Source organism: Leucopleurus acutus (assembly GCF_964270905.1).
Source record: "Leucopleurus acutus genome assembly, chromosome: 7".
Classification (NCBI taxonomy): domain Eukaryota; kingdom Metazoa; phylum Chordata; class Mammalia; order Artiodactyla; family Delphinidae; genus Leucopleurus; species Leucopleurus acutus.
The window spans coordinates 53,128,889-53,155,194 of record NC_139150.1 but is presented as its reverse complement, the minus strand read 5'-3'; positions in this window follow the sequence as shown (position 1 = coordinate 53,155,194).

The following is a 26,306-nucleotide window of genomic DNA, read 5'->3' as shown; positions in this document are numbered from 1 at the left end:
TTTAAATGTACAGCCAGCAGTATGGAACTTAGTGATATTTCCCATTCAATAAAAGAATCTTGTCCAAGAAGCTCAGAATACCATCAGCTGTTTAGGTAAGCAGGGTAGGCTAGACTATGCTGAACGTATCATTGGTTTAAATCTGTGCCTAGTGGCAATGCCTTTCATTTCTCTCTGCAGTGCTGTGCCACATGCCATGTGTACATGGAGGTAAAAGATCTGCTAAGTTTTAGGTGCAAAGGTTTGGCTTTAATTAGACAGGAGGCTTATTTTCTGGTGTTTGATTGTGACAAATGAGGTAAAACATCACGTGCTGGCAAACACAGCTTAAATGTTCAGGGACTTACAACTGACCTGAGCCATCAATGTTTCTCGTGCAGGGAACCTGGCAGCAGGGGTTCCTGGGGATCATATCTGGCCCTGGCGATGATTGGCTCCACCAGTCAGTGAGGAAGGGGTCCTACTGACCCCAGCCCCCCGACCAGCTTCAGTGAAGAGACGGAGACTGAGGTGATGGAGCCCTGGTTCCTCATGCACAGACAATTATGGTACTTAATTTGGAACTGGTGACAGTATGTGTTTGGACTTACTCTGTTTACTAAAGACCCTAACAGGCCAGGAAATTGCTTCATGTACATTAAGGGATGCAAAAAAAGATGTATTTTTCCCACCATTTGTCTTCCTCAGAAATAGTCATTAATAGGAATTCCTACTTTTTTTAAACCTATAACAGTATTAACAAACCAGAAAACATTTGTTGATTGAGTCTTACACTATTCTAGGCACTGGGGGAGATATTTAAAAAGTTAAAAAATAATGTTGGCTTTTTATTCATGCAGCCAAGCAGTGCTTAATTGAGTGTGTATCACATGCAGGCATCTGCTAGGTACTAGAGATTTTAAAGAGTAAACAAAAAACTAAGATTGGTCTGCTTTCTTAAGAAACCCATAGTCCAAGAACTTACTGTTAGATCAGTGGCTCTCAACCAGGCGTGATTTTGTGTCCCCCAGTGAATATTTGACAATGTCTGCAGAAATCTTTTGTTGGCACTACTGGGAGAGTTGGGGGGATGCTACTGGCATCTAATGGGTAGTTGGGGGGATGCTACTGGCATCTAATGGGTAGGCCAGGGATGCTGCTAAACATCTTCCAATGCACAGGACAGTCCCCATAACTGAATTATAGGGCCCAAAATGTCACTGTGCCGAGGTTGAGAAACCCTGCAAACCCACTGGGCCCTTCACTGGAAAGAGAACACACTCTCCAGGTGTGAATTAACAGAGCCCTAAAGCCACCTCCTGTCCTCCCTTTACCAGGTGAGGTTGGAACAGGGGAGGGTCCCTAGCTGAGGGGAGAGTAAATGTCACTGCCCTGCCATTCAGAGGGGTTATGGTGGCCCTGCTCAGAGGAAGGTCAGCTATTCTGCCATCGGGTCCCAGCAGTTCCAACAGTAACAGCCCAGGCCAAAAGGCACGTCAGGTTAAATCAGGCTGCGTCAGAGAGATGACCTGAGCTTGCTTTTTATCGAGAGCAGCCAAGTTGCTATAGTCAACCCTGGAAATGCACAAATCCTTTTGAATAATATTGCTAAAGGCCGAGGACACTCTTACAATTTACACATAACATTTGTACCTAAGTTGAAACTACTGTCAAATTTTTGTGTCATCTTACTTATGCGTATGTGTTAACTGTAAGTTTAAATATGAAAAGTGGCCTTAGAACCATGCCGTTCCATATAGTCACTAGCCACATGAGGCTATTTAAATTTACATTAGATGAAATTAAATAATATTTAAAATTCACTCCTCAGTCACACTGTTCACATCTAAAGTGTTCACGAGCCACATGTGCCTATTGGCTGTTGAATCGGACAGTGTAGATATAGTACATTTCTGGCATCACAGAAAGTTCTAGCGATAGCGCCGTCTTACAAGCCATTTCCAAGGATCCTCACCAGTATTAGTTATTGCTTTTTTTTTTTTTTTTAAAGGCTTGTTTTCTAGCAGCTGAGGCATCAGGGCAAATGCTTTGCAATATCTCATTATCACTGTCTGTTAGACAGACACAGACGTGTTCTGCTGGGGGGGACCATCTCTTGTTAGACATGGCGTTTTGTGAAGGTTTATGTAATGGATGTTGAGTAATGTATCAGATGATTGAAAATGATTTTCCAGAAGGTATAACAACGTAAAATTCAAGTAGATAACCTTTATCAGGCATTTCTGATCTAAGTCAAGTGTGTATTGTTAAATATTAATTCCATTAAGGTGTGTCAGCAGGGAATTAAGATATGTGACCCAAGTATATTTCTTTCTAGTAATTGAGTGTAATAGGGAACTAGCGTTTAGTGGATCTCAGCTGGGGATGCGGCAGGATGAAGGGAGGAGGGGGAGGGTCGAAACGACCTAGGGAGCTCTTTCTTGCGAAATTCATAGGGTGCCACCACGTAAGGTTTCTCAGGATGGTGAGGTGGGTGGTGGGTAAGGAGGGTCTTGCACATGTATATTTTGAAAAAGTTCCCCACGTAATTCCAGTCTAACCAATCCAGTGTATCGTTTAGAGATATGAAAAGGAAAATTTTGTGTCTCTTCCACTGTGTGATGGGGTGATAGTGGGGGTAGGTCGGTGTGACTTAAAAAAGACACCTGGTCCCCACCTCCAGATGTGATTCCGTACACTTGGGTGGGCCCAGATATCCACTCAGTTCTCTCTCACTGTCTTTCTTTCCAGCGACCTCTGGCCATGCCCGTCTTCCCTTCCCCGTAGGTCATTTAGAATGATCAACTGGGTTTAGCACAACTGCCTTAGGCATTTCTTTCCACGATCAGGTGTGTCTAGCAAGCTTTTGCAAGTGATCACAATCTGTTCTTGGACGCCTTTTCTGATCAGTGCCTGAAACGATGCTGTTCATCAAAGGAGGTGTCCCGTGCACAGAGGATGCACTGGCCAGAGAGGACACTCAGCTGAGGCAATTCAGGAGCCCCTTTCCCCAGAAAGATGGGTCATGGGTGTGTGAACAGCCTAAAAATATTCTCCAAAGGGACCTGATCAAGCCTTTGGATAACTGTTTAGGTTGAGGCTTCAGAGTTTGGTCATAGAGCTTGGCTCATTTTGTTAATATTAGGAGGCTGTTGCTGTAGAGAAGCCTCACGACAGTCCAGTCCCATTGACAGCTAGGTCTGCTGATGGATGGAAAACTTCACTGCTCTTCCCCTAACCCTCATTTTTTTTTTTTTTTTTTTTTGATAAGAAGTGATTTACTAGAATAGGACGCTTGTGAGGCTTACAAGCAGGCGGGCGGGAGGGTGCTGCCCTGAGAACTTGATGGGCTACATAAAGTAGAATTTCATACTGTATTTTCAAGGCATATCAGCCTTGAATGGATTTGTTTGTTTTTCAGTTTTGTGGGGTTTTGGGTTTTTTTTTTTTTCCTGTTAATGGATTTAGAATATCTCTACTATGTTCTGTATTTTCTTCATCCCTGGTTTCAGATTTTCTCCTGGTAGAGATCCAGTTTTCCCTGACATGTAAAATGCTGGTTACCTTGGGATTTTAAAAGTATAAGGTGGGATTCGTCTCATTGGGAAACTATCCAAAACATAATAAAGTCCTTTTGGTGGCATGTTGTACAATATATTATATAAGCAAAAATAGCGTACCTCCTCTAGCAAATGTCCAGCCCTAGCTTCCTACTTCTGTTTAGGACTACAGAATCTGTTTGTAGTGAAGGTGACAGGAAGGGATACAACTCTGAGGAGACTGGGGCAGGTTGTATATCAGTAGTTTAGGTTCCTTCTCTAAAAAATCTGTGTGACTGTTTCTCCTTTGAGTCTCTCTTTGCTTTGGGTATCAGAGGTGTTGAAATGCCCTAGGATTCTGCAAGCCAGTTAGGGTTTGTCTTCTCTAGATGATCTGACTAGAGGGGAAGGAGAAGCTTAAAGCCATGTATAGTTTTGGCTTAAAAAATTTAGCAATTTTTCAAAAGGAAAGAAGGAAAGAAGAAGGAACTTTAGCGTGACCCACTGGAGACTGTATCATTCATTAACAAATACAGAGTGTCTGTTACGTGCCAGACACTGTGGTACAACGTGCTGGTGTGGCATGATAAAAAGATATGTTTGGTCTTTGTCCTGGCTCCTGGCACCTAAAATCCTTGGAATTTCCAGTGATAGGAGTGTCTTTTGTATTCTAATGAGGTGACTATAGATGGGGTACTTAGAAAGCTTCAGGATGGGGGCTGGTCCCCAGAGGAACCAACCATGTGACTAGAGGAGTAGAACTTCAGTCCCACCTCTAACCTCTGGGAAGGAGAGAGGGACTGGAGATCGAGTTCAAGCACTACTGGCCAAAGATTTAGTAAATTTAGAAGCTTCCAGGTTGGGGAACACGTTGATGTGCTGGGAGGGTGTGCCCTTGAAAAGAGTGTGGAAGCTCTGTGCCCTACTTACTCCTGTACCTTGCCCTATGCATCTCTTCCATTTGGCTGTTCCTGAGCTGTACTCTTGATAATAAAACTGTAAGAGAAAGTAGAGAGCTTCCCTGAGCTGTGAGTTGTTCTAGCAAATTACTGAACCTGAGTAGGGGTTGTGGGTACCTCCAGATGTATAGTCGGCTGGGCAGAAGTGAAGGTCGTCTGGGGACCCCATTTGCAGCTGGTGTCTGAAGTGGGACTGAGCCCTTACCTTCTGGGGTCTGTGCTAACTCTGGGTAGTTAATGTCACATTGAATTAAATTATTGGGCACCCAGTCGGTGTCAGAGAATTGGAAAGTTAGTGTTGGAATGACACAGCTGGGGATAAAATGGTGAACAAGAGCAGACATTTTCTGCTCTTACAAAATTTACAAATATTTCTATGAGTCTGTTGGGTTACGTAGCACTCTGCTGGATGTCACCCAGTTGCCCCTGCAGATCTACTCACCCTGGTCTTTACAGGCTGACTCTTATGGACCGCGTCAGTGGGCACCCTGTTCTGTCTCTGGTTGAATTTGATCCGTGGAGAGCCCTGGCAGAACACTGAAGGGAGGGGGGTGAGTGAGGTCAGAGTACTTATCCTCCTTACTCCGTCCTTGTGGGGACACCTTGGCAAGGTCCCTAGATGGAACACCACTACTCTTTTCAAGGCAGTCTTCTCTTTATGGCTTTCTTTTTCCAGGTTCTGCCAACCCCTCCTCCTTGTCTCCTTGTACCTAGGGTTGGTAACAGTGGCTGAGCTCCCAACCCCAGATTATTGCCCACAATTCCTTGTGGTTTTATTTCAACCTGCGTACACCTTTGTAAAAAGTTCCTTGGTAAATAAGCCTTTGAATGATCTAATTAGAGTATTCCATCTTATGGGGACCCTGACTAATGTAAGCACTGTCCATTTAAACGTGGGATTGATGCTTGCCAAGTATGTTGATTTTTGTTTTGATATAGTTGATGCTACTATATTAATGTAATATAGCCAGCTGCTTCTTAAGAAGGTCACCCTATCATTGCTTCTTAGTGATGGTAAAATCATATCATAGGGCTTCCCTGGTGGCGCAGTGGTTGAGAGTCCGCCTGCCGATGCAGGGGACGCAGATTCGTGCCCCGGTCCGGGAAGATCCCACATGCCGTGCAGCGGCTGGGCCCGTGGGCCATGGCCGCTGAGCCTGCGCGTCCGGAGCCTGTGCTCCGCAACGGGAGAGGCCACAGCAGTGAGAGGCCCGCGTACCGCAAAAGAAAAGAAAGAAAAGAAAAAAAATTTTTTTAAATCATATCATAGACTAGAATGCTTATCTTGATATTTCCTTTGGCAGGAGAGTATACATTCAATGAGTTAAAGAGAAGGGGAACTAGCACATCAGTTCTGTTTTGTAGCATTTAGAATTGCAATTTCAGTTGCCAAAATGGTCTTCTTACCAATTATGATTCTGGCATTAATACTATATTCCAGGCTTTCAAGGTTCATTAATAGCCTGGGATTTATACCAAGATGATAATACTGATGTGAGGTCAATAAAGGTTGCACAAAGTCATTGTTATTAACTGGTTTATTGGTGAGATGGAACAGGATAGTAGCACCCAGTTCAATAGTTGTGCCTGAAACATATTTTCTTTCATGATAAACACTAGAAAGAAAGAGAGAGGAAGAGGGGAAGAGAACACCCAGAAATGAGTTGTGAAGAGAGCACAGAATGTGTGCTTTTATTGTTTACAGAGGTTCTGCCATGGGGAACGGTGTCATGAAACTTACATTTGTTATTGCTCTTTCCATCTGAACACCCCCCCCCCCACCCCAGCACCTCCTTGGAATCTGTTATAAGCCAGTTTTTTCAAATGATGAATTTCCTGTAGAAAGGGATGAACTTATCCGTTTGTAGCCTTTCATCAGAGTTACTTTGACCCTCCTTTCTTCCTTCTTTTGCTTCCCAAAGTCATTACTGAAATATAAATTTGGATGGCCAGACAGGATGATCAAAGATGGTGTCAGTTTGTCTGTAATCCATTGTTCTGTAGACAAGAGGGAAAGCTTTTCTCAGAAGATGGTACATGTCTATATCTCAGAAGAACTAGTGAGAGGCTGTATTCATCCTTAACCATTAACCACTGGAGATAAAAGCAATTTCAAAGGTCATCTGCCCCCTAATGCTATAGGTGAGGAAACTGAGACCCAGAGATATTAGAAGACTTAGCCAAGAACACAGCTGTATTAGTTTGCCAGGGCTCTGTAACAAAGTACCGCTGACTGAGTGGCTAAAACAACAGAAATTTATTGTCTCCCAGTTCTGGAGGCTAGAAGTCCAAAACCAAGGTGTTGGCAGGGTTGGTTCCTTCTGAGGCCTGTGAGGGAAGGACCTGTTCCAGGCCTTATCTCTCCTTGGCTTATCAATGGCCATCTTCTCCCTGTGTCTGTTCTCATCATATTCCCACTTAGGTGTGTCTGTGTCCAAGTTTCCTCTTCTTAGAAGTCCACTAGTCATATTGGATTAGGGCTTACCCTCATGACCTCCTTTTAACTTGATTACCTCCGTAAAGACCCTGTCTCCAAGAGAAAGTTGCATTTTAAGGGGCTGGGGGTTAGGACTCCAACATATGAATTGGGTGGAGGGACACAATTCAACTCAGAACAATAGCTGTCTAAAGACTGACTAGAATTTTGGTCTTCTGATGCCCTTGTTAGGTTTTTTCCCCTACTACACCATGTGCCTTTTAATGTTCTTGTTCCCTTGGACACACAGAAGACCATTTTCTTTTTCACAGAGGTAGGATACAGGGATGTGATTAGAACCTCATATTTCACTGCCGAGGGGATTGGGGAACTAAGATCCCACCAGCTGCGCAGTGCAGCCAAAAAATGACCATAGTCTTTAAAAATCACAACAGATTACATAGTCACCGTCTTTAATTTATTAATAAGTATTTTAAAATAATGGGTTTTGGTTCCTATCCCTCTGGTTTCATTTTCTAGATGGTGTGAACAGGTGTCGTTTCTGTGGTCTAGAGTGCTCATTTTGAAGGAGGGAAACCTGATGATCAGAGAAATAATGCGATCAGCCCAAAAACACACTTGCACTCTCCGCTAGACTAACGTGCTTTTCACCCAGGACAGCAGCTGCGATGTAGAACTTGGGAACAGTGGACTAGGTGGCATTTCTTACGGTCTGCTGACATCCACTAGGGGTACTCATAAAATGGCACGGGGCCTACTTAACCAACTCATACACTGTGTCTCTTGGTACTTAAAAGAGGTAGTAGTTTCTAGGATTTCCCCTCTGTGCCCCTTCCCCTAGCAATTTCCCAAAGCTTATCTCTTGCATCACCAGCCTTTCAACATACACCAAGGGAGAAATTTCAGTGGTTAAAGAAATTCGAAAGATGCCACACACCGCATCCCTCTTGTAGCTACTCATCATGCATTCTGGAATACAGAAGCCTTTGCAGTGTCTTTCAAGAACCTCCTTTAATCAGGTGTATCCAAAGTCATCTGATTAGGGAACCATTTGTCCATGTAAACCTGTAATTTGCAAGCAACACATTTTGAGAAATCCTGTCTAAAACTTGCATAAGTTGAAGAGATACATACATTGGGAAAGAATTTAGAATAAATGTGTAGGAAATAGAGCAAGAGACCTGCAGAGATCTCTCTCTAGATACTTGTGTGACAATTCTTAGAATCTCCACCAAATATTCCTTATGACTGATTAGCAGGGGCGGAATACTAAGCTGCACTGGCCAGACTTTTCACTCTTTAGGATCTTTCTTTTTTTTTTTTTTTTTTTTTTTTTTTTTTGCAGTACACGGACCTTTCACTGCTGTGGCCTCTCCCGTTGCGGAGCACAGGCTCCGGACGCGCAGGCTCAGTGGCCATGGCTCACGGACCCAGCTGCTCCGCGGCATGTGGGATCTTCCCAGACCGGGGCACGAACCCGTGTCCCCCGCATCGGCAGGCGGACTCTCAACCACTGCGCCACCAGGGAAGCCCCATTAGGATCTTTCTTAATTGTGAGGGTGTAGGTGACTGTTTTTTGTGTATATGTATGTGAGCGAAAGGGGGAGAGAGGGAGAGCGTGTGTGTATGTCCCGGAGGATCAGATGGCTTAAAAAAGAAAAAAAAGTACTGGGCTCACAATCAGAAGGCCCGATATGTTTCGGCCTTTGTCATGGATGTGAGATGTGACATCTCCTCCACTAGTGAGTATGGGTGTTATTGCACAAACCCCATCCCTCTGTCACAAGGCAGGCCTTTAGTACCCAGCGGGCCTCCCTGTACACTGGGGATCTCAGCAAATACTGTCTGAAGGTGAAGAGGGGGAGGTTGTCAGGCTGATGACGTAATGTCTAAGCGTTTGGGTCACCGCAGGGGGAGCAGAGTGTTTGGTCCAAAGGGCTGTCGTGCCTGAGGGAGATAGGAATGGGTTGTCTAACACCCTACAGCAACCATGCAGCGCAGCCTGATGGGCCATGCAGGATGCTGGTAGTTAGATGCTCCTGTAATGAAGACCCTCTGGTTTTGAATAACAGACACTATCTTTGGGCCAGCTTAAGAAAAAAAAGAAAATATATTGGGTAGCTATTTCAGCATCTGATGGAATTTAAACACTTGGAATAGCCAAAGCTTCAGAAACTTCAGAAGCATGATGGCTCAAGGCATCTGCTTTTCACTCTCAGTTTATGTGAGCCTCAGCTCTAATTTTGGGTGAAATGTCCACTCTAGGCCATTTAGTTATGATATATCGGTTTGTTCGGCAGAGTGTGGCAACACCTTGATCTCATGGAAAATGGGTCTTTTTCTCCAGCCCCAGGGGATGCAGTGTGACACTATAAACCAGTCACCGTGATCTCATTGCCCTGTGTCAGGAACTGGTCTAAGGGTGGCCTTGTGACCCAGTACTAAGGTCGGAGATGTAAATAGAAGGGGGCTGGATATAGATTCTGGAAAAGCTTTTATTTTCCCAATAAGAAGGAACAACAAATTCACAAGGCACGGCTCTTTCTCCCTTTGCTTTTCCCTTCTTTGGAGTTCAGACATGATGCCTGGTGGTGCCGCAGTCATCTTGTGACTGTGATGTGACAAGCGCCAGATGAAAGTTGTGTGCTAGGAGCAGGGATTTGAAAGGAGGGAGAGGCAAGATGTCTTTACAGCAGGGCTGCCACACTGACACCGGGCCCAACGCCTCCTGATTTGTTCTCGAGAAAAATGATAACCCCTTCGTTGAAATTACAGTGCACTACAATAGGTTGTTGTTATTGTTGTTACTTTGCAACCAAAATCATTCCTAAAATATAGATGTCGGGAGCCAATCCCTATGGGTCAGAGAGTGATTCTCAGATCTTTAATGGGGGAGAGGACAGAGGATGGCTCATGAAATGGGGTGAGGTGTCTATGAAAGCTCCCCTGGAGCCGTGAATTCTTACCAGTGCTACACAGCACAGAGGGGAGCCCTCTTTGGGCTGGTCCAAATGCATTCATTTTGCTAATTTTTTATTGATCCCTTATTATCTGCTAGATATTTTTCTAGGTGTTGAGAGCAGGTTGGAGAAGACACAAGAGACGTTGGTTCTCATTAACGTTTTACAGGGGAAATAGACAATAAACCAGAGAAATAAATGAACAGAATCATTCCAGATAATGAGAAGTGCTATATGAAATATAAGATGGAGTGTTGTGATAGAGGGTTTGGGAGGGTGTGTGCATAGAAGGCTTAAGGAAGCGATACTGGAAATAAAACTTGAATTGCAGAAAGGAGCCAGCTGTGTGAGACCCGGGGGCCAGGCTTTTCAGAAGGGAACAGCCAGTGCAGAGGCCCTTAGGCAGGGATGAGCACGGCCTGCTAGAGGCACAGACTGAATTATTAATGGGCGTCCAGTGCATGGTGATTCGGGAGGCCACCCGTGCTCATCTCATTGTGACCGCACTGGCCACTCAGCCTGCGGGCGTTATGATGGATCTCCAGGTTGCTGACAGGGCTCCATGCTGCATAGGTGACTGTTCCTATCATCTGCTTCGGGATGGGATAGGATGGCTGGGGGAGGGTCCATGCAACAGACTGTGATCAGAGTGACTGATCATGCCCTTTCCCTTTGAGAATGGACCCACCGTTCTCAGCCACAGCACGTAGGCTCCCCAGGGGGCTGGCTTCCCCTGGAATGGGTCAACCCTATTCTGGAGGGGCCGGCAGAGCACACAGCTGCTTCAGGACCACACTCCAGTCACTCCCTCAAGTTACATTTGCCAACATTTGACGTGTCTGCCTGTGGAAAGACATGGCTCTGGCTCCCAGCCTGCTATGCCTGGTCATACCCAACATCGTTTTCAAGTGATACTTATCAGTGAAGCAGTCACATGAGATCATAGGGCTAGAAGCTCCCTCAAAGGTCGTCGTGTCCTGCATTCCTCATGTGTCTGGCATTACCCAGAACAAAAGTGCTGGAATGCCACCACCCCCATTTCTAGCAGGTTCCCTGCTAAACCAGATACCCACCTGGTTCCGGTGCAGAATCTAGTTCTCTTTAACACATAAACTTGGGGGCAATGAATTATATCTTGGAGCTGTTAGATTTTCCCATGGATCCTGTGTGATTGGTGGGACCCTAGGCATGTGTTCACCGTAAGAGGGTAAGGTGGTCCGCAAGTAGCCAAACTACCATTTAAAAACTCTGGTTCACTTCTCCTAGTTCTGGGATGAAACAAATCACACAGTATCAAAGTTGGAAGAGACTTCAGTGATTAGTATCCCTCCTTTTATAGATGGGGAAAGAAAAGGGAAAATGACTTAACCAAGGTTAATATTAATTCTACAATAGAAGGCTTTTGGGCATTCACATGAGTCTTTCATACATGTTTACAGCATTTTGTTGTTTCGCTTTGACTTGTGGAATAAAGGGAAAACAAGTTCCTGGGTCAACAGTGTGAATGTGTACAATCACAGTTCTCTGTGCCTCTGTTTGATTTGACTCTCACTGCCTATGTAGCAGGAATTCTTTTTCTCATTTCACACATGAGGAAGGTGAGGAAAATGAATCCATGAAGTTAGTTAAGTGGCAATACTGAACTCAAGCTTAAGACTTCTGACTTTTATCTGATATCATTTCCAAGTCCATCTCCATTTTCATTCTCTGGGGGTTGAGGGGCATAACAGAAATTAGCCATAACTTAGGTAGGGTAGAATACACAGGAGCCCTGAAGCTAATGTTCTAGGTTGCTACGAGCCCTAAGGAAAGGATTCTGATTTTTATCAAACCGCTGTCACCTTCACTGGTGTGTGAATACTTCCCTCCTAGACCCCCTGTATCTGAAGTAGAGGCCCCATGGCTCCTAACATAACCTGGTGCTGTCATTTCAATAGCTGCCTTCAGTTATTTTTAAATAGCACCTCCTGGATAAAGTGTGGCATGTATTACAAGCCCAGGCTGTTAGAACCAACTGCCTAGGTTCAAATCCTGGCTCTACCACTTCTTCTGGGTGACCTGAGGGATATTACTTAACCTTCTGGTATCTATCTCACTTTTCTTATCTGTAAAATGGGCTAGCAATAGTGCCTTCCCGAGAAGAGTAGGTGTTCAGTAAATGTTAGTTGTTGCTATATTGGCTCTCGAGACAGCAGGAGGAATTCTGTCACAGATCTGAGTTTTCTCCAGCAGTATGAAAAGAATACTTTCATAGCTCATGGTAACAGGTAGGCATTCCAGGGTGAGAAGTATCTAAAAACATAATCATATACAGTTTACTCCTTGACTCCAGAGAAGGTTTGTTCCGGGCACTCTACTACAAGAGTTATCTTCTTCTCCAACAGCAGGAAGCTTTGGTTCATGCACTGAAAAGCTGACCCGGAAGTTATGCTTAGAGAAGAAAAAGAGGGAAGAGCCTCTTAGGTAACTCGAAGAGCATCAAGGATCCAATGATAAAAACCACTGCCCTGAAGTGACGTGTGCTACTTTCAGCTGAGGATTCAACTGCTGACATGACATCCTTGAGATCTCTCTTTTTCTCCTCTGCCATCACATCCCAAAATTCTCCAGAGTGGGTGCTTCATCAGCGTGGGTTTGGAGCTAAGATGATGATGATACTGAGAAGAGCCTGGGGCAGACTCGCTATGAAAAACAAACTTTTATTGTTTTAAGCCACTGAAGAAAACAGAAAACACTGCCCTGAACTTTCCAAGGTGTAATAAATCTCTCTGCATAAGACTCTGCAGTCATTGCCAAGGTATCATTTGTCTTCTTGTTTTTGTCTTAAAATAGACTAGAAAAAATGCTAACAAACCCCTTCCCATTAGATTGTGTATTTGCACTTAAAGGCTATGAAATGCCATTATTTCAAGCTCTTCCCGTCATCTAAAATAACCCCCCTGTGTGTTTTATGCTTCCTGAGCAGTATTGATTGTGACTGACTTTGTCTATTTCCTCACATGCAAATGATTCTCCCTCTCCTTTCTGTTTTTCTCTCTCTCTCTCTCTCTTTTTTTGCATATACTTTTTGCATGTTTAGACCATCTCTCTACCAGCCTTTCAGTGGCTCAGCACTTTGTTGCAATGCATGAGCGAAGCTGGAAAACAGAGCCAAGTGACAAACTGTGAAGCAACAGCTCAGCCTCACAGAGCAAGTGCGCTTTGGGCTCTTTCTGGCCAGGGCAGATGTGGCCTTGATGGGCCGTGAGGAACAGTGTCTCTCAGGTAAAAATAAGTTACTAAGATTAACACCAAAATGATGTAAATCCTGCATCTGCACGCAGATCCTGAACTGAGAGCCACGTGGAAAGAGGACTGGAATGGAAATCAGATTCGGGGTCCTGCTTGGGTTTCTTCCAGATGACCCCACCCGTCAGCCATCTGGTCTCAGGTAAGTATCTGTGACTTACAAAAAAATTGTTTTTAATCCACAACAACAAATAGGGAGAATATAATAACAGAACTGTGTGTGCCACCATCGAGTTCTAGGCAATCCTGACATTTGGACGAGTTCGCTTCAGACCTAGCTGAGTTTTTTGTGGATTCCTCCTTAACCCCATTTCCCTTCCTCCTACCCCAGAGCTTAACACTGTCCTGAATTTGCGTGCTTTCATACTTCTTCCGTATACATGTTTTCAACAATAGGTACTCTTGTTTTGCATGTTTTAAAACATTAAATAACTTTAAATACAACGTGCATATCATTCTGCACCTTTTTTTTTTTAATTTAGCATTAGATTTCAGCAGCAAAGCTCTGATCCGTTCATTTTAACTACTATATATTGTAATGATTTGTGAACAGACGTCAGTCTGTCTGTCTATCTATCCATCTATATCTATCTCCATTCTCCTGTTGATGAATAATTAGATTGTTTCTAATTTTGCACTATGATAAACAATGCTTCGATGAGTGTTCTTGTTTAGTTCCTGTACTGACATACAAAAGCTTCTCAAAAATAGCATTTTTTCAAAATGTTTTGTCTACGCCCACAGTTAAACATACACTTTACATGGAAACCCAGCACATACGTGTGCTACATTTCTGTGTGTCTGTGTGTATACACAGTGTATGTGTAATAAAATTTCTCAGAATAATTACTCACCCTTGTTGTCTATTCAGCCATAATCCAGTTTGGTCTGGTCTATTTCACACACCAAAAAATATGCTGTTTGCAATTTACTAAATGATTCCATGACCCAGTGGTTCATCTCCACTGTTCTGGGGTCCACACTTGGACATGGAATTGCTGGGTCTTACGTTATAGCCGTTTTCAAATTGAGGAATTTATGCCTTTGTGAGTTCATTTGATGCATTTAAATGGATATTTGCATTTAGCCAGCATTGTAGGGGTTTCTAAGATGCGGCTTTTTGAGTTATTTAGTGGCTGGAAATGGAAGTCCCGTTTTAGCTTTCCGGGCTTCAATTTGTTCATCTGTCACAAGAAGCGGAAACAAAACAAAAATAGTAGACTCTTCAGTGTTTTGCAGACTGCTTTCTTTTCAGCCCCAAGGTCCTGGGCAGGGGTTCAGGGTCTGCCGTAACGTGTGTAAGCTGTGGGGAGAGAGGGGCTAGGGTAGTGCAAGGAAGAGAATGAGTAGGTGGAATTCTGGGCCTTTCACAACAGTCCCTACCCAAGGAGCTCATTTTGATATTTATCCATTGTATTTCCATTGTGTGCAGCTTGGAAATATTCTTAAACTATAGGTTTGGATATTCTCCAAGGCTCTTTCCAGATCTAAACTGGAATGAAAATAACTTTTGAGTCTCTGGACCATTTAAAATTGCAGCCAGAATTAGAGAGCATGATGGCTTAGGGCATGGGGCGTTGGCAAGTAGTGTGGGTTAACCCAAGTTCTTTGCGGATTTCTGCCACTGTAGAATCTGACTTGTAAAGGATGCTTTCAGAGTCCTGTGGGGCAGTGAGTTTGGGGCACTCTTGGCCTGGGGCTGCCACCTTGGGAACAGCCATTTCTACCCTGTCCCATGGGCTTCATCCACATGAGGCTGCTTTAAAGAATTTTGGGGTTTTTTTCAGTATAGTTGATTTAAAGTGTTGTGTTAGTTTCAGGTGTATAGCAAAATGATTCAGTTTTATATATATATAAAATATAAACATTGTATGTTATATATATATATATTCTTTTTCAGATTCTTTTCCATTATAGGTATTGCAAGATATTGAATATAGTTCCCTGTGCTATACAGTGTATCTTTGTTGTTTATCTATTTTATATATAGTAGTGTGTATCTGTTATTCCCAAACTCCTGATTTATTCCTTCAGCTCATGCGCGCCCCCTTCCCCCTTTGGTAACCATAAGTTTGTTTTCTATGTCTGTCAGTCTGTTTGTGGTTTGTAAATGTTTGTCTAATTTTTTTCCACATATAAGTGATATCATATGATATTTGTCTTTCTCTGTAAAAAAAAGTTGCTTTGTTTTCACTGGCTTGTTTATTTGGTGAATAAGGGCCTAATATAAATTTCTCTGAGCTCCATTTCTGCCCTGCAAACCGTTCTACAGGCAAACGGTAAAGCTCATTTACTCAGCAGGGCACACATACAGTTAAATCATTATATTCACAGAGGGGAAATTTTATTGTCATTTTAGTGACAATATTCAGCTCCTTGTGGGTTGATTTTTGCCTTCCCAAATAGGGGATGAGCCTAAAAAACTGGTGGTAACTTGGTAGTAAAGTGACTTCCGGGTGGCATATGTTAATTCATAGAGAATCCTGGTTCCTGCCCCTAATCCCCATGCTTTCTCTCTCGCTCTCCCTGCCTTCCAACGCCCAGAAGACTGCCTCCCCTAGTCCCTCCCTTTGATTTGTCCCACTTGCATTTCATCTTCCTTAATCACTGTTTTCATCACATCACTCCATTGCTCAGAAACCCTCCAGGGATTTTTATTTCCCACCACATCAAATCCAAACGCGGTGGCCTGTTTTCAAGGCTTCTCCTAATCTATTCTTTCCTCGCGTCTCCAGCTTTCTTTCCTTTGCCAGATGTGGTTCTGGTTCCTGTGGTTTAGAGATAATGGAATTTTTGTACACACTCACACACAAAAATTGAAATCTGCATCATTTTTCTTAAGCACAGTTCAGCCTAGTTCCCTTACACAAAGCGCACATCAGCAGTGATGGCTCACTTCTCCCTCCCCCAGGCCACGTGAGCGAGACCGAGGGGTCCTCTGGGGGCAGCGTGTGGAGGAAGACAGTTTAGGCCCCCACTCTCTCTCCATATCCTGGGAGAAGATTAGGCACTGAGAAAGGTGACTTTTCACTGGAGTGGCTTGTGAAAAGCGCTGCCATTTTGACGAGACAGGCAGGATGCAAGTAGCTTAGAAGGCAAGTATGAAAGATGTGAAATTTCAAGCCAGAAGGAGTTGGTTCAGAAACTTGGAAAGAGGTACCCCCTGGATAAGGCAAAACTCAGCAGATCAAGAAGCCCCAGAAAAGATGCTGGTGAGGGTGGTAAAGGAGATTCAAGGGTAGGTCTACCTGTCGAAGTAGGCCTATAATATCTGTGAATATAGTTTATTTTTGACTTTTTATTTATTACGCAATGTGTGTGTGCGTCTAATTGTCATTTACTTTGTTTTTCAATAACTATTTCGGTAAGTCCTGGCTCTTCCACTTAGTAGCTGTATGATTTGAGGCACGTTTCTTTATCCATAAAGCGGAGGTTATAATGCTGCCTAGTATATGGCGTTGTTGTGAGGACTCAACAAGATAATACATTTAGAGAGCATAGAACGAGGTCCAAGACAAAAATATTAGCCATTATTCCTATCACCGTTATTACTGTAAGTACACATAAGCTGCTCTACATTTGAGCAGCTGCTAAAATTCCACCTTCTGTCGAAATACCTTCAGGTCAGTTTCGTTGAGCAAACATTTGCCGAGTGCTCAATACATCTCAGGCACTGATGCGACACTGACAAAACTACAAGCAAGAAATTGACCTCGCCCTTGAGTAGCTTGCCTTCCAGTAGGGAAGACAAACCCATAAGCAGATTATTTCAGTTTAAGGCTTGGCTGTCCAGTGCGGTCACTACTAGCCATGAGTGGCTATTAATTAAGCTTTTGAAATGTGGCTGGTCCAAATTGAGATGTGCTCTACATGTAAAATACACAGTGGATTTTGGAGACTTGAAATTGTAAAAGAATGTAAAATACCTAATTAATAATTTTTAATATGATATTGATTACCTGTTGAAATGATAACATTCTGGATATGCTGGGCTAAATAAAACACATAATTAAAGTTAATTTCAGCTGTTTCTTTTTAATTTTTAAAAACTGTGCTACTAAAAAAATTATGTGGCTCCCGTTAAAGATTTCTGTTGGATAGCACTTAGTCTAAGATGATACAAGGGAAGTTCAAACGGGGTGTAGGAGGGAGGCACGTCATGCAGCCTGGGGTTGAAGGAAGGCTTCCTGAAGGAGCAGATGCATCCTGAGCTGAATCTTAAAGGATGAGCAGAGGTTATCCAGGCAACGACAAATCTAAAGGGCATTCCAGATGGAGGTAACAGGAAGGCGTGGAAAGGACGGTGTTTATGAGGCACTGGAAGCAGTTGGTTATTCCACAGCATAAAGTATGGTGAGTTGGGGACTGGAAGAAAAAGCTACCAGAGAAGTGAGGTCTAATTTTCCCATCATTTAACATCTAGCTGTCATTAAATGCTCTGGTTCTTGTCTTATACTTGAGGTCTGGTTATGTTTCCACTATTGTTTGAAGTTTTAGACTATCAGCCGTGGAGAGTTGGAAAGTTATGTCTGTACAAGAATAGGGTTTTCCCAGAGGACGGGACTAATGGATGCACACATGATACTTGGAAGGCAGGATGCCATTGTCCCCTCTGCAGTGAGTCCTAAAGGTGGAAAGGCAGCCTAAAATTGCTGCCTAGAGTGCAGGACTAGTGAATGAGAATCAGTATAGGAAGGCAGAGCTTTTGATTTGCTCTCATTCATTGGGTTCAAGGAGAGTGTACATGGCTGCACTCACACTCATTGACCTGTCAATGGATGTCAGTAGGACTCCTCCCCCTATAAATGTCCACCAATAAGAAATACAATCATTCGTCAGATTATATTAATTTGGAAGTGCATTATACCATTCTATCACAAATCACCCTCGGGTCTTCTGCCATTACTAACTAATTATTACATGGTTATTTAGTAGACCATGAAAGAGCACGTGGAAGAGGAGTAGCAAAAGAAGACTCTGAAAACCGAAGCAGATGGAGAAACTGGAGAGTTAGAGAGTATCTTCCAGGTCTGCTTCTCACTCATTAATACACATAAGAATTACATGGGATCTTGTGAAAATACAGGTGCTGATTCATTAGGTCTAGGGATGGAAGCAACAAACCGCACTTTTTATCAAGCTCCCAGGTGATGTTAATGCCACCAGCCCACAGACCTCACTTTGAGCTGCAAGGTCTTAGAGTCTGTTTAGTCCAGTCCTTTACCCAGGGCTGCAATCCCCATTGCAACAGCCCTGAAAAGTAATTGGATGCCTCTGCAGGAAGACCTCTGGTGTGCCTCACCTCCTGTTCCTTTGTGGGGTGAGTCTGATTGTTGGAAGAGTTTTGCCTTGTCCCTAGATGCTATCTGGGAAATTTCTGTGCATTGGTCCTTGATCTATTTTTGGAACCACTACGATAATGAATCTAATCTCTCTTTCTCATGATAGCCACTTGGAAATTTGAAGAGCATTTGTATCTTCCCCTTAACTCTACTCTTCAATGGGTTAAATCTCCTCATCTCCTTTAGCTATTAATCACAGAACCCTCTGGACTCTCCCTGGAAACAGTGTACCTCTCCTAAAGTGTACCTCTCACAGTGTTCCAAGCTTTGTCCAAACATTAAGATGTAAAATGGGTTTATTAGCTCCCTAGCTGTTGACTCTCTGCTTCTGCTGGCGAGTCCTCAGTCTTGGTTGGTTGGCAGCCATGTGAGACTTTAGATTCAGAATGAACTTGGTTGATGAGGAAAAGCCCTGTTTTTTCTTGCTGTTGATTCATCTAGCACTTCCGGAGTTTATTTTTATTTTTTAAAAAAGAAGCTGTGATGACTTCTTTTCTGGTTATGAAATAAATACTTGGAAATGTGGAAAATGTGAACAAGCAAAATGACCATTATGAACATATTGATGTACGTAAGCCTAATTGTTTTTATGCACAGGGATGCGTACGTATTGTCAGTGGCGTTTTGCAATGGCACTGAACCATCCTCTGTGAACGTGTTTCATACAACATTTTTATCAGCTACATATTTAATCATATCAAAACTTCGTAGATTATTCAACTAGTTCCCTGCTGTTGGACATTTAGGTTTTGATTTTTTTTTTTGTCATCGTGATCAATGCTTTAATAAACATCCATGAACCTAAATTTTTTTATTTTTATTTTTTTATTGAACTACAGTTGATTTACAGTATTGTGTTAGTTTCATGTGTACAGCAAAGTGATTCAGTTTATATATATATATATATTCTTCTTCAGATTCTTTTCCATTATAGGTTATTATAAGATGTTGAATATAGTTCCTTATGCTATACAGTAAATCCTTGTTGCTTATCTATTTTACGTATAGTACTGTGTATCTGTTAATCTCAAGCTCCTAATATATCCCTCCTCTCTGCCCTTTCTCATTTGGTAATCATGTTTGTTTTCCATGTCTGTGAGTCAAGAACCTAAATATATATACATTTTTTATTAAGGTAAGTTCGTAGGAGTGAAATTACTGAGCTAAAAGATATGACATTTGAAGTTGTTTCGTTTGTTTGTATATGTCATATTGTCTTCTAGAAACATTGTACTAATATGGATGTGTTACTAGCAACAATAAGAACACCGATTTTTCTACACACTTGCACTCATAATCATAAAAAAGTCTGATGGTTTGAAGAACAAAAACAAATGATATTCCATTGTTTTATTTGCATTTTAATAGCTAGTGAGAGTGAACTTTTTTTGCTTGTCTATTGCCATTTTAACTTTATCTTTTGGAGAATTAACTATTCATATCTGTTGCTCATTTTTCCGTTAGGGCATTTTTATTTTTCTTAATGGCTTGATGGCTTAGAGTAGTTATTTTAGTGCAAAGAATATTTATCGCAAACAGTTTTCTCAGTTTTATTTGCTTTTTAGTTTTGTATTTCATTATAACTGGGTGTGTTCTGGATTATGTCTTCTGTCAGATTATTCTTGATTTATAGAAAAGTTATATTTGTGTGTGTGTGTGTATGTGTTATTTAACTGGTAAGCTTGCTAAACGTTCATATTCATTTGAAATGTGTTCTAAGTTAATTTTGAATTTCATATCTTTTTCTTGTCTTATTGTATTAGCTAGAAATTCAAGAGCAGTGCTACATAATAGTGGTGATAATGGGCATCCTTGCTTTGTTCCTGACTTTAGAAATACCTTAAAGTTTAATTATTAAACATGATACTGGCTTTTGGTATGAGATATGTGTCAAAACAAGTATGTATTTGCTAAGTAAATATCCATTTATTAGATATTTTTACAATTTTAAAATTTAACAGTAATTCCTGAATTTTATCAAATAATTTTTAGCATCTGTTTATATGAATGTGGTCTCTCTCTCATGAGCTCTCTGTCTCTCTTGAAACAATTGCAAATTTGGAGAAAAGTTGTGAGTACAGTACAAATGACTATTTTTCCAGAATCATTTGAGAGTTTGCTGCTGACATAATACCCATCAACTCTAAATACTTTTGTGTATATTTTCTACAAACAAGAAATATTCGCTTGCATTACCAAGATACAACCACCAAAACTAAACACCGAAACATTACTATCATCTAATCTGTAGATCCCATTCAAGTTCTGTCAAATGTCCCAGCCACTTCGCAATGACACCCAGTTCAGAATCACATGCTGTCCATACAAAAAACTTATACACAAATGTTTATAGCAGCATTATTCATGATAGTCCAAAAATGGAAGCAACTCAAATGTTTATCAATGGATAAATAGGTAAACGAAATGTGTTATCTCCATGCAATGGAATATTATTCAGCCAGAAAAGAAGGATTGAAGTGCTGATACATGACACAAGGTTCACGGATGAACCTTGAAAATATTATGCTAAGCAAAAGAAACCAGTTAGAGAAGATCACATATGATATGATTCCATTTATATGAAAGGCCCAGAATAGTCAAATCCATAGACTGAAAGTAGATTAGTATTACCTAGGGATTGGGGGGTGTTGGGAGAGGGAATGGGGGTGACTACTAATGGGTGCAAGGTTTCTTTTGGGGTGATAAAAATGTTCTTAAATGGTGGTGATGGTGGCACATCTCTGTGAATGTAGTAAAAAAAACATTGAAATGTATACTTTGAAAGGGTGAAATTTATGTGGTGTGAATTTTATCTTCATAAGGCTGTTATTAAAGAAAGGACTTGTATGTTGCATTTACTTCTCATGTCCCTTTGGTCTCCTTCAATATGGAACAATTGTTCAGTCTTTTCTGGGCTTTATTGACCTTGACACTTTTGAAAATTATGGGCCAGTTCTTTTGTAGATTGTTCCTCAATTTTAGGTTGTGTTCTTCACATTGTATCTTATCAAGTGGTACATGATTTCGATTTGTCCCATTACTGATGACGTTCAATTTGATCAGTTGATTAAGGTGTTATCTGTCAGGTTTCTCTCCTGTGGAGTTATTCCTTTCCCTTTTAAATACTTTTATTTTGTGGAAAGATACCTTGAAAGGGTATAAAAATCCCATTCTTTATCAAAGGTGTATTCATTTATTATGTTAGTGTGAACCCATGCTTTCATATTTAATTTGTCATGTTATGATCCATTACTCAAATTAATTTTTTGATGGCAAATTATCCCAGATTTGACCCACGGGAGCCCGTCAAGCTGGTATCTGTGTCCTTTTAGTGTATCCCCTTCATTCCGTGAATGATTCCTTACTCTCTGGTATAAGAAGATGCTCTAGTTCATTTTGTACTTTGCCTTCCCCAGCCCTAGAATCAGCCATTTTCCCAAGAAGCCCCAGTTCCTCTTAGGAGAAAATGTTATTTAGAAACTAAGAGTTGATCTCTAAGGTATGCTCGCTGCTTTTGGGGTTTCACTGCTCCAAACCCCTCTCAGTGGACTGAGCTAGAGGATATATGTAGGTTTCTGTGTACCTACACACACACTTATATGTATGTGATTTTCTGTATTATCTGTGTTTATCCATCCACCCATATGTCAGAAACCATGACTTTATAGAGATACTTTTACCCCATTCCAACTCCATAAGCTTGAGTGTTCTGCGTTTCCACATTTGTAGCTCCCTTCTCTGAGAGTAAGAAATCTGACTTCTGTTATCAGTAAGGGCGTTACCTATGTGATGAAACCCTGTGTAAAACCAGTCTTCCATCTACCACCACTGTTCTCTCCTCTGTGTTTGCCCTTCTCACCACACTCAAGTTCTAACACACACCCATTTCTTCTTGGCCCTAGCTACTGGCTTTTGGATTGAATTGGTCAGGAAGGGAAGGGGGACAAGGTGAGAAGGAGGAGAAAGCCGTTTTTCTCTTTTGACTTATAATTCAGTGAATTATACTAATAGGTTTTTCTAACATTGACTCATCCTTGGACTTTTGCAATGTGCCCTGCTTTGATTTCTCTACTCTTTCAATTAAGATTTCTTGATAAGTTTTTTTTTAACATTTTAATTTTATTGGAATACAGTTGATTTGCCATGTTGTGTTAGTTTCAGGTGTACAGCAAAGTGATTCAGTTATATATATACATATATTCATTCTTTTTTAGATTCTTTTCTTATATAGGTTATCACAGAATATTGAGTAGCATTCCCTGTGCTACACAGTAGGTCCTTGTCGGTTATCTATCTTATATATAGTAGTGTGTGTCTGTTCATCCTAAACTCCTGATTTATCCCTCCCACATTTCGCTTTTGGTCACTGTAAGTTTTCAATATCTGTAAGTCTGTTGCTGTTTTGTAAATAAGTTCATTTGTATCTTTTTTTAAAAATTAGATTCCACATATGAGTGAGATCATATGATATTCATCATTCTGTGTCTGACTTTCTGCAACATGGATTGACCTAGAGATTATCATACTAAGTGAAGTAAGTCAAGGTTTCTTGATAAGTTAATTTATTTTGCTCATCTGAAAAAGCCTTGACATGCTAGAAATTTTCTTAGACATTCCCTTAATTTCATTCTCTTTGATTTCTACAGGGGGAATACATGGCTTTCTCCTCACTTCTTTGCGTTTTTCCAGTGCCTTTGAAAGTACCACCAGAATGATGGCTGCATTTTCAGTGGTGGAAATTATTGCTATGTCTCGGAAGCAAGGGATCACAGGATATCTACTTTCCAGTGGTGCTATATGACTCTCATAAATGAAAGCCACACCATCATTTATAACACCCTAATGAGTTTTTTTCATAGAGACAGAACAGAGATTCCTAATGTTTCTTGGAACTTCCCAAAAAACAGGGCAAGAAAAAAAAAATTCAACTAAATGCCTGTTTGTTAGCCCAGCATTGGAAGGGAGCAGCCTTAAAGAATAATTGGTGAGTAAACCCACACCAATACCACTATCCTTCATCTCCTTCAGATCAGCCTGACGCAAAAGAATTCGTTGGAGCCCACAATCTTCTTTTAAGCCAAGAAGATTAATTGAAAAGATAAATATGCTTTGCGAAGCACTTGTATTTTGAGGAGAGATGGAATTGGGGAAGTGCCACGTAGACGTCTATCATTCTACAAATCATGGTTATTGTCAGTGACCTGAAACCTGGAGCATGTTATGAGGGTTAAATAATGTCCATTGTTTTGCTCTCCGGGAATGGTTTCGTTCCCCACCTGATCGTTACCACACTGCCTTGAGTCTGTTAGGCCTAAAGTACATGAGTTGCTCATATTTATCTGGGTAGTTGGTTAATTTTGGAGATAACCACCTTGCAGGTATGATTTTCTTCTGCTGACAGAGAACGAAGCCTGGATTCTTATCCTTTTTATGTTTCATTATTCATGCTTTCTTCCTCATCTCCTACCAACCCTCCTACCAGTTCTGTTTAAAGAAGATATTATTTATTATATATGTATGTAGATTCCTCCAGAAAGATCTAGCTATGCCCAGGTTTGCTTGTGTGAATACACATATACCCACAGTATAAATGTACTTCAGTATGTTTTTTTTTCCCTTGACCAGGTCGCTCCTAAGAAACCATTAATATAACAAAAGCTGTCAAAAGATATGAAGGAAGAAAGGATGGTACTTTCTGATTATGAGGTATGAATTTATTTTTGCACGAACACTTGACCACTGGGGAACTGTGCCTTCCGGTGAAATGCATGCTCCAGCCATGCCATTGGCTCTGGTGACCCACAGAGAGGGTAATCCAATTATCCAGGTAAAGAAATGTCTGAAAACAAAGAATAAATAGCAGTTATATTTTGGAATTAAGCTCATTCATAAAACTGGTAGGTCACAGTCATTTCAGAAGTACATCAATTAGAATACTGTGTGAGGCTGTGATTAAAACATTCATTCATTTGTTCATTCAACAAATATTTATTGAGAGCCTTCCATGCGCTAGACACTGTCCTAGGTGCTGGGGGTGTATTAATAAGCAAAGACAAACATGGTCCTTGCTGGTAAATTTAACAACTGGTTTTCCAGAAACAAAAGCCCTGTCTTTTGAGTATTTGCCAGTTTCAAGGTCTCCATGTTCTGCATTACCTGGCACAGAGTCAGAACTCAAACATGGCAACCATCGTCATCATCTTTCTGTCTCGATCATAATTCTCATCAATATTATGTATGATGATTGTGCTTTAACAACATACTAAAAAGAAACTCATGATCTACGGAGGTAAATGTCCAAGACATGTGTTTAGGAGTGTGTGAGTGTGTGCGTATAAAGGTAAAGAAAAGCAGAGAAGGGTCTGAAAGGATGCACACTGGATTTGGTATGGTTACCTCAAAAAGATGTAGGATTGAGTGGAAGTTAACTATCAAAGTGGGACTTTTTTTCTTTTCTTTTACTAAAAATCTGTAGTTTGAATTTTCATGAGTATGGATTAATTTTATAATTTTTAAAGAAAATTTGCACTGTCCAAGTTAAACAAGCGTAGCTCTCTCACATGATGGCAGTCCAACAGTGACCAAATGCCTAGTAGATAAAGGGCGGTTATTATGGGAGAGTCAGGTACCATAATATATGAATCATTGTAGATGGAGTCATCCTTAAATGATTGTTAGGTGGTTTTCCTGGTGAAAAGTGACTTCAGCTGTTGACAGAAGATGAAATAGAATCAAGACACTTGACAAGTATCCCAGTTGCTGTAGAACAGACCACTGCAAAACAGCAACTTCAAATAATGACAGTGTTTATTTTGCTCACAGATTTGCGGGTGGGGTGGGGTGGGGTGGGGTGGGGTGGGTGGGGACATTTTGTCCCTTCTCTGCTTGGCATCAGGTGGGGTGACTGGCAGGCGGAAGGTGGAATCATCTGAAGGGCACTCACTCGCGTGTCTGGTGGTTGATGCTGACCGTTGGCTGGGACCAACATGGGGCCGTGGCTGGAACACCTACGTGTGGCCCTTCATATGGCTGCTCATCTTCCCCCCAGTATGGTGGCTGGGTTCCAAAGGTGAGTGTCCCAAGAGAGAGCCGGGTGGAAGCTGTATCAGCTTTTATGACCTAACCTTGAAAGTCACACAGCATCACTTCCTTCACATTCTCTTACTCAAAGTAGTCGCAAAGCATTGCCCAGGTGCCGAGAGAGGAAAACTGGACTCTATCTCTTGATGGGTAAGTAGCAAGTTCTACAAGAACGCGTGGGACTGGAAGTACTAACGTGGCCATTTTTGGAAAATACAACGTGCCCCAATAAGTCCTCTCCTTTCTAATGTGGTCTGTACTACGTATGTACAGAGCAAATATGGAAACTTGCCCAGATCCTCTTGCCTGCCCTGCTACATGTGAGTATGTTGCAGTTTCACCTTTACTCCAAAAACCATATTCATGCATTGTGAAAGCTGTAAATTCTTATGTGAGAAACAAAAAGAATTTTAGTATTACAAGATTCTATTTCCCACGCTTAGCACAACCATGGTTTTTCAAACAATTTCCCTGTGTACTGTCAAATTTGCCTTAACCTAAAAGGGAGATTGACACATTACAGGGATGGTGAAAGTCTACCTTTATTGGTTGGACTCAGGAAGCTGGTGGGTTTGTATTATTTTTATCTCTGAGCTTACTTGTCAAATACAACAAAAGATAGAACACAGAAGAGAGATTCATGGAAATGAATGGTTTGCAATGGAATTTCAAATATTCTTCTTAAATGCACATTGGTGTTATTACCTACCAGCCACGCTATT